Genomic DNA, 15,521 nt, shown 5'->3' with positions numbered 1-15,521 from the left:
AAGGCTGCTAAATGTTTTGATGCTTGTTTTGCTCTTGTACAATGTGGCCCAACTAAACGCCAGGAAGTATATTGAACTTTTACTATTACTCTGTAATATATGTGTGAATATCGAAAATTAACTTTTGCTTTAATTCAATAAAGTTTAAATGGGACTTTTATTTTTCTTAACCAGAAATAAGGTTTCTCAGTGCAGGCAGGCGGGAGGAGGAGGCTCAGCGCGGTCCCGGGGCTGCCGCGCTGGGGCTGGATCGGGGCGGGGGAACCCCGCGGAGGCACCCGCGGATCCCTGCGGAGCCCGCGGAGCCCCGCGGTGCGGTCGCAAAAGCCCCGCGGGCGGCACTGGCAGTCCGAGCGCACCCGTCGCTAGGAAGTTTCCCGCCGGCTCTGATACCCGCTTATTTATAGCATTTATCTGTATTATATTCTATAAACCAGATCGCATTTTATACGGCCGCCTAAAAATACCTGACAATGTATACTTCGATGCTAGTATCATTTATTTGCTAGTATTATTTTGTTTACAGTCTTTTAAAGATGTAAATGCTATAATTTTGCAGTACTCAAAGAGATTACTACTTTTATTAAAAGGTGCGTACGAGAATTTCGATTGTATCTAAACTTTAACGTGAAATAAAGCGGTGAAACGACGCCCCGGGCTGTGTGCGTGGCTGCGGCGGGGCAGAGGCACAGGCACGAACGCCCGGCTCCCAGGAAGGAACTTCATTAGCCCCGGGGGGCGGGAGAGAATTATCGCACGGGCACGGTAAGCAACGCTTCTCGCTTTATCCGCAGGTTCTGCCCTGGAAATGGAGCCGCGGGGTCCCTCGCTGCCGCGGCCCTTGCGCGGCCTTGCCGGGCTCCGCGGAGAGGCGGCCGGCGGGGAGCGGGGCCGGCCCGGGCCCAGTCGGAGCCGGGAGTGTCCGCGACCCGTCGTTTCCCAGCGAAACACGGCAGCTGCGTGTCAGCACCAGCTCTTCTTCTGTCACCTCGGGTGCGGGGCCAAAGCGGCTTGCCCCCCACCCTCCCGCGGGTGCCGACCGGCGCATGTCACGATTCGCGCCGCGCTGAGGGGCCGGCCCCTGGGCGGTGGCTCGGCGGGAGGTCACCGGGAGCCTCAGACCGCGGCCGCTGGCCCCGAGCCGTACAGGGAAGCAGCGAGATTTACGAGGAAAGGTGAATAACGGAAGGCAGTGGGGTGGTTTTCACTCGGAGTTATAACCTACCCCAGACAACCCGCATCTCGGATTCTGCGGGTTGCACGCTCCGCTCTCTATACGAGACACTTTATTACTTTCCCCTGAAGCCTGTAACCGCTCCCGCACCGCGCTGCGCTCCCTGCCCGGCACATCGGCGAGGTGAGGCCCGGCCCGGCGCCTCTCCGCGCCTCCGCCGCCGTGCCCGCCCCGGAAACCTCACCCGCCAGCGACAGGTACGGACGAGGCGAGCGGAGCCGCTCTTGTCACCGCAGCCAGGGAGCAAAGCGAGCAAGAGACGAAGGGCCCCACGCTGCCGGGTTACAGGAAAACGGGCGGTGGCCCCGCGCCGCCCTCCCCCGGCCCGCTCCCGGCCGGGCCCGCCGCGGGGCTGCCCCGGCGAGCGCTGCAGGTGCGGGGGCTGCTGCTGAGGCTCGGCTTTTCCTCCTCTCCCTTAACGCGAAGCAAATTAATCCGCCGCCTTCCGCCGAAAGTTTCCCCCTGGTTGTGAGAATCTCATTAATATTGTGCAGCTGGAAATTATATTACCCTCAATCGCAGCAAATCACTGCTCTGCGGCTGTTACAAAACGCCACCGTGGCGGCACAGGAAAGCCTTTCCCGTTTCGCGCCCGCGCAGCGAGCCCCTCCGCGCCGCTCGCTACCGCGTGTCGGCCCAGGCTAAGCCCTGCGTGGGCAGCGCTTCCCTCGGGGCGCGGAGCGGAGCCGCTGGGCCGCCCGGGGGACGGGAAGGCATCCCCGCTCGCTCCGGAGGTAACGCACCGAAGACCCCACGGTGCTCGGCCGCCCTGTCGGCCCAGGGGTGTGGCCCGGCCCTCGAGCCTGTTCCCGCTCCCGCCTCAGCTCCCCAGAGGAGAGAACGAGCCCGCTGCCCCCAGCAGCTCCACTGGGAACTGGCGCGGCGTTGGGCAAACGAAGGGGAGATGTCGGAGCGGCCGCGGGGGCTGCCCCCCGGTGATTTACCTCAGCAGACGGGCTTTCTTAAAGAAAGATCCCTTTCCATCGTGCCGGCCCCGCTGCGGTCAGAGGAGAGGGGGCCGGCCCGCGAGGGAAGCCCGCGAAGCAGCCCCGTGATCTCTCCCGAGGGCGCGGCGGGGAAGCCGGAGGGGAGCCATTGACACGACGCCTCCACGGGGCCGGGTGCCGCGGGGGAGGGAGCGGAGGGAGCGCCCCGGGGCCGGCGGTGCCCGGACGGGGCAGCCCCGGACCGGCCGGCCCCACACTCGCGGCCATCTAGACGCGCAGTCGGTACCGTGTAACTCCCGCGTTCTGCTTCCGCGGGTGCCTCGCCCGGCGGCGCGGGCAGCGCTCCGAACTCGCCCCCCGGCCGCCCCCCGCTGGCCGCGGCCCTCGGGCAGTGGCGGGCGGTGCCCCCCAGCCGGCGTGAGGCCCGCCGCAAGGCTCGCACGTGCGCGCGGAGGCGAAGCGACACCGCCTTCTCACGGGGCGGTGCCGGCCTGGCGACCCGCGGAGCTGCGGGCGTCTTCCAGGAGAACAGTCCCGGGGGGAACTGACCCGAGGGAAAGCGGCCCCAGGTGCAGGCGGCTGCCCGTAGGGTACGGGTAAGCGCGCCGGGGCCGGCTCTGCCCGCCCGCCTTTGGAAGGGCTCACTCGGCTGCCGAGGCCGCAACGCAGCCGCAGGCCGTGGCCGCTATTTTGAGCGGCGGACCTGGGCGCGGCTTCTGCCCGGGCAGGCGGGTCCGGCTGCGGGCCCCACTGTGGCCGCGTGGAGGCAGGAGCGAAGGGCGGGTGGGGTTAGAGGGGCAGCCGGGGGACCGGCTTTACTCGGCGAGCAGAGGGCGGGAGCCCCCTCAGCTGGTGGGGTGGCGAGCTGGGGGCACCTGGGCATGGCGGCCTGTCCCGCCCGCAGAGCGGGCCGCTGGCCCACCGGCGCCCGCCCGGCCCGGGCCGCCTCGCTCCCTGCCACCGAGAGGCCTCTCGGGGAGAGGCCGCGTTCTCTCAGGGCTTCGGTGGCATCGTCTTGCAGCCGTGGTAGTGCTGAGCCTGCTGCCGGGCACGCGTCTGTGCTTCCCCCAGATGTGAGCAGCTACTGCTCTTTATCCGGCTTTAATGTGTTTTTCAGTTGATGTAAATAATGTCTGATTGAATTTATTGCTGATTAGTGCTGAGCATCAGTTTACACAACAAGAAATTATGTTTCATTCAGTTCATTAGCATGACTAGTGTTTGGTTTATGAGCATATCACTAATGGTAATGACCAGAGTTGATTGATTTCTAATGTGAATATAATTACTCAATGTAGGGGAATTAAAGGAAAAAATCCACATTTTTAATTGTTGGGCTTTTAGGGAGTGTGAGTAGGGGTGTGGGGGTGGAAAGGGAGAAACATGGATCTGCACAAGCGGTGCGGATGGAAAGATTAACAGCTCCAGCAGGAGATGGCAAGTTTGGCTCAGACGAGAAGAAAGCCAAATGCAGTTAACTCTGGGAATAGTTAATGTACGCTCCACATTGCAAAACATAATTTCCCCTCTTGTACCCCCCAGGTACAGCTCCCAGCCCAATAAGTTCGCTGGAAGAGGCCGTTCCCGAGGAGCCAACAGAGGCAGGGCTTCGTGCATGGCCGGGCAGCCGGCTCCCTCCAGCCCCGCCAGCGGCTGCGCGGCAGCAGGCTCAGCTTGGAGGCAGAGCCGCTGCCGAGCGAAGGGATGAGCTGCGCCTCCCCCCGGGGTCAGAGGGACCAGCTCGCTTGAGCTGCGGGATCGTGGACGGCAGCGGCAGTGCTGCCCCTGGCAGGCAGCGCCTTGCCCGCCCCGCTGCTTTGCTTCTTTCTGGGAGGTGGACACGGAGACCGGGAAGAGCTGGACAGCCCTGACTGGAGCAGGGTGAAAGCTGCAACAGGTAAGGGGAGCGGAGCGGGACTACGTGCGCCAGCCACCAGGTGGGGTTTTAGAGGCAGAGAGGGAGGGAACAGTACTGAGAGGAAGGACCCGGGGGAGAGCAACTTGGAGTAGCTGGTGGGTGACCTCTGGGACTGACCTTTCCACTTAAATGGAGAGGTGGTCTGGGAAGGGAGTGATCAGAACATTTTGCTGGAGGCATGTCCAGTGGAATTGTGCAGGGAGGTAGAAGGGTGGGAACCCCAGTAGTGTAGAAGTCCTGGGGGGTTGGGGCCTTGCAGACCTGGTTCTCTTGCCTCCCCTAGGGCAGGGTCAGTGGGGGGGAAACATGGCATATACTCTGCCACATAAGAGTTTCCAAAAGGCCTCTCTTGTTTCTTACCCAGAAAGCAAAGAGGCCTTGTTTTTGTGGAGAGTGAAACAAGCAGTGTGCCTTGCTGTGGGAGAATGGGGTTCTGGCAAGGTTATCAGTAACCAGTTTCTGTGTCCTTGCTCCTCTCTATGCTCTCAGCACTCTTGCTGGAAACTAGTGTGGACTTGAGGCTCTGTTGCCTATGCTGGGGATACCTGAATTAGGTGTATTTCCCCCACCTTCTAGCAGCGCCTGCAGGCTTTCTGGGATGCAGGATAGTGGAGTGCCTTTGCTCCAGTGGTCCTGGATCAGTGACAGCGTTGATCCCAGTGTAAACAGCTGTACATGTCAGTGCAGAGCTTTCGCCCTTACTGCTACTTTGACCCTGCTGGACAAGTGAGGAAGGTGATGCTGTTTGCCCTTCTGCAGCTTTATGCCTGTGTTGGTGGGGAGATGTGGTAATGGACCATTTTATATTTCATCAGTTGCATTTAATTTCTTACAGCATAGAATTCCTAAAATGAAACAGTTGCTATTCTGAACTCAGGACATGTCTGGGATACAGTCGTGATACTGGGATACAGTCCTGTTTGGTGAATTTTCCTTCAGGACAGCGTTGCAGAGCTATTGGAGAATGGTTCTAGCATGCATTGCACAGGCGTCTAGGTTTGCAGAAAGATTCCCAAGGGTCTCCTGCTTCTTGTGCCTAGATGACTAACAAGAATGTGTTCAGTGTCATCAGTCTTCCTCACAAAATGAAGCTCCTAGCACTCTTGTTATTAGTGACCTTTTCATTTTTATTCTACCATAGTGAAGCAAATCATACCTATTTTGGTCTTATCCTCAGATCTTCTCTTGTATGCCTCCCTCCTGTATTTTGGAGAGAAATTCTGGTTGAGGGAGACCATTAAATTTTGCTAAAGTATCAGAAGAGAGAAGATCTGGGGAAGATGTGTTGAAGAGTTTGAGCAAAATGAAGACAGAGAATGTGAACAGTTGTCATTTGTATTAGTAATTTGTTGTGTAAAGTCTGTTAGAAGAAATATCAGGGCATCAACTTTGGTTATATTTCCAGTGCTTAAAATGACGTGGTGGAGACACCCAGCAATAGTGATATTTTTTAAATTTTTTTGTCTGTACAACACTCAAGGACTTGAGGATTGCAGGAGGACTCCTGCTTTGTTTGCAATTAATAGTCACCCAGCTTACAGTGGAAATTCCCATTTCATTGTTGCACTTCTTGCTAATAAATTTTAATGTACTTTTGATGTTTTGGGCTTCAGGGTCATTCAGGTCAAGGCCATCCTCCTTCAGCTGCTTCTCTACTGACAGTGTAAGTCCGTAGCAAATAACCCTTTTTAAAAGATAAATATTGTAGTGAAAAGTGACATGATCACAGAATGATCAGGGCTGAAAGGGGCCTCTGGAGATCATCTAGTTCAACCCCCTTCCAGAGCAGGATCACCTAGAGCAGGTTGCACAGGACAGGGTCCAGGTGGGTTTTGAATGTCTCCAGAGATGGAGATTCCACAACCTCCCTGGGCTGCCTCTTCCAGGGCTCTGTCACCCTCACAGTAAAGAAGTTCCTTCTCATGTTCAGGTGAAACTTTCTATATTCAAGTTTGTGCCCATCACCTCTTCTCCTGTCTCTGGGCACCACTGAAAAAAGACTGACCCCATCCTCCTGACACTCTCTTTGTAAGAGAGACTTTCTAGTCCCCTAGTCAACGTTGTAGCTCTTTTTTGTACCTTTTCCAGTAGCTCCCTGTCCTTTAACTGGAGAGCCAGGCACTGCTCACAATACTCCAGATGAGGCCTCACCAGTGCAGAGTAGAGGGGGAGGAGAACCTCCCTTGACCTGCTGGCCACACTTTTCTTCATATACCCCAGGATGCCATTGGCATTTTGTTCTTTCCAGCACGTGTGGTACTATTCCTGATTTCTAATTGCTAATTATTAAAATCTGGTCCACAGGACTTGAAGTTTCACAAATCAGTGCTCCTTCCTACTTTGATCCTCCCCAGATTCTTGGGCATATGTTGAGCCATGTTTTAAAATGATTGATTGGCATGGATCCATGACTCCTTTCTGAATGTTTTTGTATAGTTTCCTTACATGGTTTTGTATTTCCCAGCTTTCAACAGAGCTGAATTTCCCTACAATTCCATTGGTTGAGGTGTAGGGAAGGAGAAGCTTATGGTGTCTCTTTTTAATCTGGTTTATTGTTCCTTTGTTGTTTCCTTTCTGAGTGATTAATCTCACTATTTTAGTCTTGAAAGGATCTTTCCAAAGGCTCAGTTGTTCTTACAGCCCAGGGGGTTGCACCCTCTAGTTTTGAAATAGCAGCACCACTTCTATCAAGAACAGTGGGGTGAGGCTCAGCAGTCGTTATGTATGTAACAGAAACACTAATTCAGGTAGCCATGCAGTTTGTCATGTGGCCAACCTCTTGCAGTGATGTATTGTGTCGAGATCTTCCCTGAGTTTCCTGATACCTTCCAGGTCCCTATTGTGACTTGATTAAGCTAATTGAGAGTCATGCTAAGTAATTCCCCACCATTGGTATACACAAACTTAACAGCTTTGCATTCAGCTTATAGTGTGCATGAAAAATGGTACAGCTCTGACCACACTCAGAATGAAATTGATTCCCCACACTGAGCTAAGACAACACTGAGTCTTGAAACACTGATTTAACATAACATTTTGACCTGTAAACGCATATTTATTTATTAATACACATAGTGGGAAGACTTCATTGAGTAGAAGGGGCTTTGTAACACATACATTCAGGGAAAAATCAGCTTCTCTCTGTAACAGGAAGAGGAGGATCTTTCATTATTAAAATAGAAGTGCCAGGGCTTAGTTTTCAAGGCAAGGTTTTAAATTCCAGTGGGTCCTTAAATGAGACTTTTCTGCAGACATAAATTTGCATTGCTGGGCTGCAGTGCAAATTCTTGCAACTTACTTTGCCTGTGGGCTCTTATGTCAGAAGCCAGGCAATAGTGTTGCAGAAATATGTCCTGGTCCTGTTACCTCAGTTGCTGGAAGCAGTGGGTACACTTGCATGAAACATTATTTGGGTAACTAGAACTTTGTAAAAGACTTATCCCCATTTGTTCTCCTGGTTTGTTTTCATTCGTCTTGTGACCTTACATAATACGACTGAATCACTTTGGCCACATTTTCAAGATCATGCAAACCTTCTGGATGACTGTGGAGACATTTAATAGTTTCAGTGGCAGACACATGGTAGAAGGATGTAGTTGCCCTAAACGAAGATGCCTGAGATAGTTTAGAAAAAAAAACAAACCCAAAAACCAAAACAACAACCTATCTGGAATGTCACAGGGTTAAAGCTGTTCAGTGTTACCATCATGATGGTCATCTTATGTTCCATGACTCTAAAGGCTTTGGGTGCATAATTTGTCCTATGATAAGCTTTTCCTACTTAAAATATTTCCATTTTATTGAAGAAAACCAGTAAAAGGCATTGAAGTACAGCAAGTAAGGTATGCATTTCAATAACATCCATTACTATTTTCTCCAGGAATAGTGGCTAGTTTTACAAAGAAACCACATCCTCTCTGGCTTTTAGATAGTACTAAAGGTCTGAATACTTGTCCTGTGTGGGAAAGGAAATGGTGGAATTGGTCTGGAGCTGGTTTAAGACAAAACATGTGAAGTGCATACAGAAACATGGGCAGTACAGAGTTAAAGAGAGAAATAAGATTTTTGTTTCTGTCATGTTTTGTTGGCTTTTTATGGCTGGGATGGTTGCAGTACAAGGTAGTACTGGCTCCTCTGAAATCTTGTGAAACCAGTGCTCTGGCTCTCTAGGCCAGCTAGTCAATACCTGCAGGTTTGGTCTTGACTGTTCTCTGCTAATAACAGTGGTAATGCAGCCAAATCCCTTTGGTTATGCTTCAGCAGCTGGGAAGATAAATGAGTCCTGTACAACCACAGATCAACTGCAGGATGATAATTTTAGTTTAATGTGTAAGCATGTTTTTAATGTTCCCCTTATTGCAATGTGTTTTGAGCTGAGCTGGAACATGTTGCAAATACAACATTGGGGTGTTGTTTCTAAATTGATGTAATTAGGACCTGGTCTGATTAGTGCTATTAATGTCACCATGTTCCAAAGAAGTGAGGGCTCTTTAGTCAGGTTGGCTTCACATGTATTTTCTTAGTTTGAAATTGTGTGAATGTATTTTATAGTTTCTGAATATATCTGTCACAGATAATGGTGACAGCGTATCATACCACACTGTGTTTCTGTCTTACTGTATCTACACTCCTGTCTAATGAATACTTCTGCACAAAGGCTGTTGTACATAGTACAGCTGAGTGAGTTTCTGTCTGACTCAGACGCTTTTCACTCAGCCCTTTTACCTCTGCAGTTTATGGAAGATTCCCTCCTGTTACACTGTGGCCGGGCTGCAGCTAACCCTACGCCTGTGCTCAGGGTCAGAGGAGGGATGCAAGATACTTCTTTCTGCATCTGTGCAACAGGAAGGTGTTTTTGCAAGCTTGAAGCAAAGGGACTTACACCATAGGAAGCATTAAGCACTTCAAGCAAGGTGAGGCCTGACCACACGTAACCATCTGTAGGAGAGTTTTAAACTCTTTGCCACAGCAGTTTATGTCTTTGTCCACAGTGCTGGTGATGTGCTGTAGAAGTACAGTCCTTTGTATCTTGAGGCATTTTTTGTGCATTCCTTCTGATACAGTTGCTCATCTGCTCAGTTTCCTCTATAAGTTCTGTGGCTTTTCAATACTTCAGCCGTGCCAATCAGGAGACCCTCTTTGCTGTGTTAACTTGGTTTGTGCCTCTTTGTATATCTACTATTCTTTCCTTTAATAGCCTGTTCCAGTTTTCTCTCCTACATTCACATGTTGGTCATGCTGTGCTTACCCTTTTCTAACTTAATTTTTTTTCTTGTTTAGAAGAACCCAGTTGATACACAGTGTTAGGATCTCTACTGGAAACCAGTAATATGTTAATTGTGGCTGAAGTATCGGCTACCCACATCTCTCATTGATTCCTAAGGAAATGATGGAAATAGATACTGGTATATATAGTTATTCTCTTGAGAAGCCTACAGTTTTGCAAAACACTTAAGAATGTGCTTGATGTGAAAAATATGTTTAGCCAGTTGAAAGCAAAAAGGTGCTTCATGTTCTTAAAGGTAAAGCACTTAAGCATAAGCTTACCAGCTATGTATGCTTCAGGCTACATAATAGAAGTAAGAGGCTTGTTTTATATTTAAACCAGCAGATAAAAGTGGCCTTTTTAAAACTGGAATATTCTTTTAGAGGGAATCACAGGCAAGAGTCAACTACTTTTAAGGTGGATCTTGGCAAGATGACAAGCCTGTTTGTGAAGAAAACAGATGTGGAGGTTTCTCCTGTGTTACTTTTAAGCCCAAGTTAGCAAGTTTGTTTCTTTGACTAATGTTACTTTATTAAACATTCTTTTATTGACTCTGGTTGGCCTGCTACTCTGTTGTTAAGTGCAGTATCAAAAGCAATGAAAAAAAGGTTACTCTGCATTGTGAATTTAGGAAGTAGATGAGATTTGGTTTCTGTCTGTTTTACCAAGGAGGTAAATTGTACCTGTTTTCTTGGCTGGCATATTTCACTTTATTTCCCATGCAGGATAGGACAGTGACTATTCCTTCTCCCAGCTTATGCATGGCATAAGCTACCCCCTTGTTGGTAGCTCCTTAAATAAGCATCTATCCAGGTTCATGACTGAGCATGAAGTTTCTCATGGTTTAGTTTAGTCTTACAAGGGAATAAAATACTTCTCACTAAATGATAGTGAAAACACAGTAGGAGGTATTTTGTTCAGTGAATACAAGCTATTGTCCTACCCTTGTCCAGAAAGCAACATATATCAAACAGAAGATGTCTTCCTTACATTCTAGCTAAATCAATGTTATTTCTTCCAGAATACTGCTGCTTCCATTCCTAGAGATAAAAAAACATAGCTCACTGTCAGTGGATAATTCCTCCTCTTGGGCTTTCTGTCCTTGACCAGTGGAAGTTTCTATTTTTCTTAGACAAGGAAGACTCTTTATCCCTGGAAGATTAAATTGCCTTGCTGGCAAATCTGGCTCACTGAAGAAACAGAGGAGGAAGAGCAGATAGGGAAGAAAGAGAAAAGAAAATAATTTCAGGGTATTTTTATAGTCTTCTATTGTTAGGATGTCAATTACTACCATATATCACCTGTACCACAAACTTGTTGTGCTTTGGGATATCTATTTATTTATTTATTTTTCCTCCAACTAGTAGAAAATATGTCAATTATCCGTAGGTAATCTTTTTTAATTGTTGGACTCATCTTTAAAGTACAGCCATGATGCTCAAAGGAATTTACTTTTTAACATCCAATTTATAAGGATGAATACTTTTTTTTTTAAGTCCAGCTGTGCATTCCATGGGAATCACTGTAGAAAATTGTGCCCCTTTTTAGTTGGCACTGCTCTGTTTTAACTGCTGTTGCCTAATGCTACAGGATAGCTAAGAATGGTAGACTGAGCAGTGTATTCTGTAACTGTGGGCTCTGATTTAACACTCTAATGCTCCTTCTGATGAGCCCAGAGTGCATTCAGTTGCTGTTAACATGGGTTTTCCAAAATGGTTTGTAGGACTAGAAGGAAGGTTAATGAACCAGTTACTGAGGAGGAAAAAAAAAAAAGCTTCCCTAATTGACAAAAAGGTCTCCAGGGAGTCAGCAAGGCTGTGCTCAGGTGAGGCAAGCAGCCTGTGGTCTGTGATCCTGGATGGTGGTTAGATATTGATGGCTGTATCAGGCATTCTGATTACTGAGAGACAGCTGCAGTGTGCATAGCTCTTTTAGCAGTGTTTTGTTTGCCTCCACAGCAATCAGACTTGGAGAGTACCAGTACAGAAGGGAAGTACTTATTCACACAGTATATCAACTTGCAAACTTTAGGTGTGGAGCTTCCCTTTTCTTCATGATGTGCGAACAAGAACTGACCTAACTCATGTTCCTTGGAGTGCAGGTATTCACCCCACCCTCGGACAGTGCAGGCCCATCACTACCCTTGTAGTGCTTTTGTGACCTCCTCAGAGCAGCTCCTGTTCCAGGGGCTTGGCTTTCAAGTGTCAGTATTGACTGTGGCCAGAGAAAGTTTGTCAGATGGGCTCCCAGCTCTCACTGGGAAGAGAAGACAGAGGGTAGGTAATGAATAGAGATAAAAGGTGAGAGGTGTCTTCTAGTTCAGCTCTCCCTTGGTCAAGTTCTCGCTCCTTGATCTACCTAGTTCTTACAGAGTAAGTTCTCAATTTCCTTTCAATTAGAGCTCCATCCTACTTTCCTGTCCCTTCCAGTTTGTGGAGTTCAATCCTCTCTCAATTCTATTTCACCTGTATTTCTTTGCTTTCGTGACTCAGGCTGTTTTTTCCTCTCTTCCTTCATGCTCTGTCATTTCTTCTGGCTGGAAAAATGTCCTCCTTTTTTGAAAGGAAACATCAGTCCAGCAGGAGGATTAAAGGAGATTTTGAAATAAATTCACAGAGAGTCTCAATGCCTTGCAAAAATTCCAAGCAAGTGGCAGTGAGTTTCAATTATAGCAGGCTTTATTTCTGTACAGTATAATGCGATTCATAATATTATCAATATCTATAACAACATAAAGAAAAGACAGTTGGAGTTACAAAATCATAATAAAATCAAAAGCCTCATAAAAGGTATAAAATTAAACTTCAGAATAGTGTAGAAGAGAAGGAAGGGCTGGGACCAGAACCACAAATTGCAGGCTGTTACGGAAAAAGCAGCTTTAGAAGGGTCTGAAAGTGAAGGTAAAAGATGGAGGAAGCTCTCCAAACCATCAAAAGAAACTCATTTAAGCCAATTCTAGCTAAATAGGTTAGGAACTGAAGAAGAAGGGAATTTTAGGGGATTTTGGTTCATGTCATACACAGAAAAATAAAATAATCACGAACTTTCCTCTGGGTGAAGGGGATGAGAGAAGCACTGCCAGTTTGACTGTATTGCTGAGACAATGCTTAAAAAAAACCCAAACGGCCTCTCCTCTTTCTCTTCAAACTTCCTCTCTGTGTTTAAATAACAAAAAAACCTCAAATCCTCCAACCAAACAAACCAAACCCCACAAAATACAAATCTCAAAAATAAGTCAAAATGAGAGATTCTCCTTTAAGCTTCCAGTGTTAGAGGTTAGATCACCAATTCACTTCCCCTCTAATGAATGTGATTAAAACCAAAGGGATTCCATACTGCCTTGAAAAGCAAATAATGCAATGGAGAACTATGTTGATAAAGTCTTGTTTGCTCTGCTCAAAGTTAATGCTGCGTTTCATACCAGCAGCAGCTGCTGTTAGCAGGGTAAAGAACTGGATGGCCTCTGTCCGCTCTGCCCAAATTGGAACCGTTGCTGCCACCAATGCAGATCTACAGCTTGTGGCATGGGCATAGTGCCCTCAGGGCTGATGACCTTTTGCTTGAAATGAAAGCCAAACTGAATGAGATTTTGATGAGAGAACATCAATAAGATAATGACAAGTTGCACCAAGAGATACACCGTGTTTAGTTTCTTTGTTGTAGGGATAGTTACCATTATTTTGCCCCAAAGACTATTTTCAGGTTATTGGAATCTGCCTGACATTGAGTAAGTTGCTTTATGAGCTTATTTTACTGAGGCAAATGATGATTTGCATCAGTTCTCATGTGTAGGAATCTGTTTCATTGCATAATACAACTGTAAAGCAGTCTGCCTAGTGACTGTGCAGCATTATGGGAGTGCTTCTTCCAGTTATGCAAGTGAACAAGTGATGAATAGATGAATCCTTGTGACTTCTAAGAAAAAGGTTGCCATTTCACTGTTTCCAGTTAATTGTTCTGATTCAAGGACAGATTCAGCCTGCGAGCTGATGAAGAATCCTCAGACTAAACAATGTATTTTTAACTTTATTTGTAGCTCAGGTTGTTCCTGAGTCATGGGTCTTACTTTTACTTGGGCCTAACTGCCTACTTTTTTCTTTTCCTAGTGAAATGTTAGCACCTAAGAATGATGTATGTTACTAATATTATGGTATTCAAGACCTTTTCTTTGTCAAATAAGCAGGTGTTTCAAAACTTGGATGTTTGATTTTGCTTTTGTCTTTTCACAATGCCATCTCAGTAGGTTAGTTTATTTGTGTGTGAGTTAACTTCTAAATGTGCTGTGAACGTAGGGAAATTGGACATAAGATATCTGCCCCAGGCTGGAGAAGTAAAGAACAAAATCTATGACCATTCCCTCACAGGCCCTGGTATGTGTCAGGTCTGTGTGTTCCAGATCCCTGACATAATTCCCAGGTCTTGCGTGGTACCACCTGTCAATAGGAACTGCACTGGCAGAATTCTGCTAGCCATAATAAGGTGCACACTGTATACAAATAAAACCAGCTCAGCTTTATTATGTAGCTTGCATGCCTGGTAATGAATAGAAGGAAGGCACACTCTGCCACGAACAGCAAAATTTAATATAGTCTCTTCCTGGAGTTGCACCAGTGGGACTGAAAGTTTATCTCAGCATTCCAAGGGCAATAAAAATCTAAATTTAAACTCAAAATGTCTTACTGGGGCAAGAGTACCCAGAGGCTGTGTACTGTTCAAACTTTGTTTAGGTCATAACTGCTTATGTAAAGTTAGTTTATACCAGCTAGTTAGGTTTTATGTTTTTGAGCAGTACCTCTATTACTAGGAGAGAAACAGCAAGTGGAGGGGAAGCATCTGAAAGTTCATCTCCACTTTCCTGTTAGGTTTAATGCAGCTGCTTACAGCTTAGTGCTCAGCTATGTGAAGACATCCCTAGCTCTTAACTTCAATTGTGCAGATATCTTTAAATCTATTCTAATTCATTCCTGTAGTTAGACACCTCAGATGTTGGAGGTTCAAGGTAAATTTGAAAGGAAGAAGTGAAAAAGATCCCAGGTGAAGGCCAGCTGTAGCAGGTAAACTCTTGTTACCTGGGAACATAGATTAGAAAAACTGAATAGAAAAAATAACCAGATGTGAGCTGGTGGGGGCTCAGTTCAGAGTTGCAGTGTTAGCTTGCTCTCTTTGCCTGTTGTTTTAAAGGTGGGGATGGAGAGAGGAGAAACTCAGATGTCACTTCTGCAACGTGACTATGAGTAAGATGGCATAAAGGAATCAACTGGAGGTTTTCCTGAGGTCACATGAACAATCTGGTGGCAGGGACATCTGTGAAGTGCTTTATGAGATTACAAGTCACCACTGCTAGTATTCCAGTACCTTCATTAGTTTTCCTTCTGGAAAAGGTATGACTACTGGATTTAGCCACTGTGAAGGATAAGTGAGGATTGGAGTGGTGTGGGAGGGGGTAAGTTTGGTGAGAGAGCTTGAGGGGAGCAGTATTTTTGCTTTGTGCCATATTCTGTCTTTGCACCTGCTCATGTAGACAGGAATTACATCCAGGGTTCCCCAGAGCAGGATGGGAGGACGTAGAGCAGGTGTCAATACAGTTGAGGTCAATACCACAAATGCTTTCACTGTTTTGTCTTGCAAAGTCCATCAGCCTGACTCAACAGAAATGAATGTTTTGACTTTTCTAGGAGCAGATGTTGATGGGAGTGGTTGTGGGATATGAAAAGTGCTGGCTCTCTGACTTCTGTTAAAGAAACTGCAGATTTCCAAGCAATTAAAGTGCAGGTTTTGGGTGACTCTTTGGCAAATCATTAAAACATCAGCACATTTTGTTTACTCTCAGTGTCTTCATTCTTTGAAATAGCTGTGCTGTGGGAAGCACACCCAGTATCTTTAAGGTATTTGATACAATGACAGATTAGGAATTACACTGAATCAGACAAAATTACATAAACACACCTCTTGTTATTCAAGAGAGATAAAATGTTTCAGTATGTTGGAAGACCGGTATGCATGTGAGGTAATCTCCAGAACTGGCAGCCTCTAAAACTACAGATAAGTACACAAAGAAAATAGTTGAAGAGAAATCTTTGCCTTTTATAAATGTTGAGATATATTTACAAATCACCTTATGTAAGTCTCCTGGTAAATCTTCCAACTTCTTGTTGT

This window comes from Gallinula chloropus, assembly GCF_964237585.1.
Source record: "Gallinula chloropus genome assembly, chromosome: 13".
In the NCBI taxonomy this organism is placed as follows: Eukaryota; Metazoa; Chordata; class Aves; order Gruiformes; family Rallidae; genus Gallinula; species Gallinula chloropus.
Note: the sequence above shows the minus strand (reverse complement) of the source record.